The sequence below is a fragment of the Schistocerca piceifrons genome, chromosome 4, assembly GCF_021461385.2.
Source record: "Schistocerca piceifrons isolate TAMUIC-IGC-003096 chromosome 4, iqSchPice1.1, whole genome shotgun sequence".
Classification (NCBI taxonomy): Eukaryota; Metazoa; Arthropoda; class Insecta; order Orthoptera; family Acrididae; genus Schistocerca; species Schistocerca piceifrons.
This window is the reverse complement of record NC_060141.1, coordinates 412987892-412992409: the sequence shown is the minus strand read 5'-3', so window position 1 is coordinate 412992409 and position 4518 is coordinate 412987892.

Below are 4518 nucleotides of genomic sequence, written 5' to 3'. Positions count from 1 at the left end.
CCCATGGTCGAATTTTGGCAACGTTAAGAACGTTCAGTTCCATTTATGTGGTCTCTAATCGATCATGAGGAAATCACACTCCTACCCCTTTACAAGTCGGGTACAGAACTTACGTCGTGACATTCAGTTGTTTCGTAGGCACTACTTAGTATGCGATTTATGTAAGCATGTATTGTTGTCTGTATTCTACTGAGGCTGTAGTGTTTTGAGAAAATAACAAGCTGTTGCGAGATCTCAGCTGATTTTTCGCCTTTTCTGCTACGTCGTGTCAGTCCATTAGTTTCCCCGGAATTGTGGCTTTTACGTTACAGTTTCTTAAAACGAAGTAACTAATTATTATCTGAATGGCTGAACACTAATGTTTATCGTTGAGAATGCTGAGAATCGACAATGTTGGAGAACCCACATGTTTCTTTTTGAAAGATCTGGGTGAGCTTAATTGTCTTTGCTTTCTTTCGAACTGTAGACAGTTGACGAGATGTGCAACTGCCTTATATGGATGACTGATCAGTAGGGCCTGGATTTTAATTACCTAGAAAACAGTGAAATATGCAAGCATTTATTACCTAAAGCTTACATAAATATGACCTTAAAAAATAAAATATGACTTAATAGAAGTTTATTTAAGGCATTCTTGTTTGTTTATTTAATTTTTTATTCACCATAAAGTAATACAAAATTCACTTCTCAAAATATTGTAAGTATAGTTCTTTCTTTCTGTAGTGTTTGTGGCTAATTTGCACATATTTTTTCAATGTCTGAATGTTTTATTTTCTAAACACAAAGTACAGTGAAAAGATCATCTATCGAAACAGTAAAACAATGTTTTTATTTCTACATAGTATTTGAAGCGTTTCACATTATTTAATACCGTATCTCACTCTTCAGTATATGCAAAGTTGCAATGGATCACAAGGAGCATTTTCAGGCTTTCCATTGTCAAAGATCTACGGTTGTCACTGAAGATAGTTTTGTACGTGGAAAAGCTCCTCTCCACCTCACAAGACGTCACTGGAGCGTATTTGAAGGCAGCCAGGTCACTGGAGTTCAGCTTTGTTTCAGTATCTTCAAATGTTGCGGCATTCCCTGAAAGACTGTCACTAATTTTGCTCAGTGTAGAATATCCAGGATTCCGTTGGAGAACAGTTTGCAATTTGGTTTTCACTTTGTCAGCCACATGACCACAAGCTCGACCCAACTCACTCTGCACATGTTGCAAAATACTCAGGGCTTCACATAGCTGAGTGCCAACAGCTTACAGTCGTTTGATATCTTTTGATGTCACTGAAAAACTGGCGTCGATGTATGTCAAGTTTCGAGAAAATGTATCTATAAAACTTCTTTCACAATTTTGATAGCACTTGATTCATCGCTATCAAGCTCACAGAAGTTTATCTTTATTTGGATGTAGTTGGTACAGTAATACTCAGAAGCATTAAGCCAAGAACCCCATCGTGTAAGAACAGGTTTAGGTGGGAGGGGCGTTGAAGGTGCTTGTTCTTTGAATTTCTGCACCTGTAACGGAGCCTTCACATAGATTTTCTTGCCACAGGAAATTAATTTGTCCACGTCAGGGTAATGTGATGGCACCTCTTCGGCAACGCATGTGCAAAGCAAGTGGCGTACACCATACTGGGGTAGAGAATCTGAAGCCCTTTGGCTGCTTTAGCCATATATGGAGCACCAGCTGTTACAAGCAGCAAAACGTTGTCTCTTTTCACATCATCTGGCCACAGTAGCTTCAGAGAGGTGTCAAACAAAATAGCGATCGTCGAATTGTTTACTGTATCGAGAGCTTCACACGTTAGTAGGAACATGTCTCCAGCGCCATCAACTTTTAGAACACCAACAACAACATTTGCAATATGTCGTCCACCAATATCGGTAGTTTCGTCTATCGACAGCCAGATCTTTTGCTCAGCAATAGTAATTCGTATTTCGTTGAGCACATCATTGTAGCATACGTATAAGTAGTTCTTTCTCACTGTAGATTCATCTGGAACTGGATGTGGCGTGTACTTCTTCAACAATCGTTTGAAGCGTGGATTCTTCAGCTTTTCCAATGGGGCGCTGCAGGACACTATCATCTCACACAAATCCTTGCAGAATGATTGCACGGTTGACGATTGACCTGTCTGTTCAAATAACAGCATTTGCCTGCTGTTATTTTCAGCACTTCGTTTCACACAGCTGCTGTGTTTAGCGGTATTACAGTGTTGTTGAACATTAAAGCTCTTTTCTGCATTAACTTTATAACTTCACACAGTTTACAAAATAATATTTTCCCATCAGTACTAAAGAACTTCTCTCCAAATTCTCGAACATATCCTCGCAACTTCATTCTGTAGGAGCACTTTGCTTTAGGCATGTTGAACAAGGCAAAGGCTGTACTCAAACTGGTTACTGGGAACACCTGTGCGACTGCGATGATTATTACGGCAAAAGCCGCCTTTGTTGGCTCTGAGAGCGTATTGTCGACTCTGCGCAATAATGTTTTATGTTCGCGAAACGACTGTGGTGGTAAATCGATTTTCTGCTACAGTCCTGAGAAATAAAGCTGTGTGCTAATTTTTCTGTTTATCTTTCATAATAGCACGTTAAATATTGTCTCGTGAGCAAGATATTCATTTTATTATTCGTGTGTCCCGTAAGATATGAGAAAAACGGTATATGCATTTTTGGCAAAAGTTGACGGAAGTATGGCCTATTACATTAAACGTTAGCCGCCATATGACCTATTACTAAAATTTGTTGAAATATGACTTGATATGCACAATCAAAATACATTTTTCGACACTAAAATACCTAGATTTGTGTATAAATTGTTCTAAAATTCACCCTATAGTTCAGAAAAAATATGACTTGTCATTAAAATCCGGGTCCTACTGATCAGTAGTAAGAAGTTTCGAGTTTATATAGATATGAATGTTAACTGTAATAAAAGAACGAGGGAGAGTTAAGTCTCCTGTTGGCTCACAGCCTACTGCGCAAAGAAGTCACACAGACGGAGCATTATCACATTTCCTTATACACTGAGGTGACAAAAGTCATGGGTCAGCGATATACACATGGCAGTAGTTTCGCGTACACAAGGTATAAAAAGGCAATGCATTTGCGGAGCTATCATTTATACTCAGATGATTCACGTGAAAAGGTTTCCGACGTAACTATGACCGCACTTCAGGAATTAACAGTCTTTGAACGTGGAATGGTAGTTAGAGTTAGACGCGTGAGAAATTCCACTTCCGAAATCGTTAGTGAATTTAGTATTCCGAGATGCACAGAGTCAAGAGTGTAGTGAGAATACCAAATTTCAGACATTACCTCACCCCCTACAACACAGTGGCCGACGGCCTTCACTTAACGACCGAGAGTAGCTCCGTTTGCTTAGAGTTGTCAGTGCTATCACACAATCAACACTGCGTGAAATAACCGCAGAAATCAATGTGGAACGTACGATGGATGTATCTGTCAATGGCCTATAGCAGCAGACAACCGACGCGAGTGCCTTTGGTAATAGCATATCGCCTGCAGCGCCTCTCCTTGGCTCGTGACCATATCGGTTGGCCCACAGACGACTGGAAAACCGTGGCTTGGTCAGATGAGTCCTGATTTCAACTGGTAAGAGCTGATGGTAGGGTTCCAGTGTGGCGCAGACCCCACGATGCCCTCGACCCAAGTTATCAACCGGCCACTGTACAAGCTGGTGGTGGCTCCATAATGGTGTGAGTCGTGTTTACATCGAACGGACTGGGTCCTCTGCTCCAACTCAACCTATCATTGACTGGAAATGATTACGTTCGGCTGCTTGGAGACCATTTGTAGCCGTTTATGGACTTCTGGTTCCAAACAATGACGGAATTTTTATGAATGACAATGCGCCATGTCACCAGGCCACAATTGTTCGTGATTGGTTTGAAGAACTTTCTGGACAGTTCGAACGAATTATTTGACCACCAAACTGCTCAACATGAATGCGGTGGAACATTTTTGGGACAATTCGTACACAAAGTACTGCACCGAAATGCTTTCGCAATTATGGACGGCTATAGAGGCAGTATGGATCAATATTTCCGCAGGGGACTGCCAACGACTTGTTGAGTCCATGCCACGTCGAGTTGCTGCACTACGCTGGACAAAAGGAGGTCCGACGCGATATTAGGAGGCACCCCGCTACTTTTGTCAGCTGATTGTATAATAAGTAATTGCACAGAGGTTTCGAATTTAACTCAGAACATTGTCACACAGTCTGGTGAGCAGGAATTGTACACCGTAAAGTCTCATGCGATTTCCATCGGAATAATGGTGGTTAAAATTTATTACAGCGCCAGAACTTGAAGAATTAAATTCGACTTCATTGCCGTCATCTGTCTACTTGGGTGTCCTAAAGTAAGAAGAATATCGTGGGCACTTACAACTTTTGATCTGAATATATATATATATATATATATATATATATAAAATCATTTCACTTGAGCAATAGTCATTGAATTCTTGTTGCATAACAGTAGCCCCGTA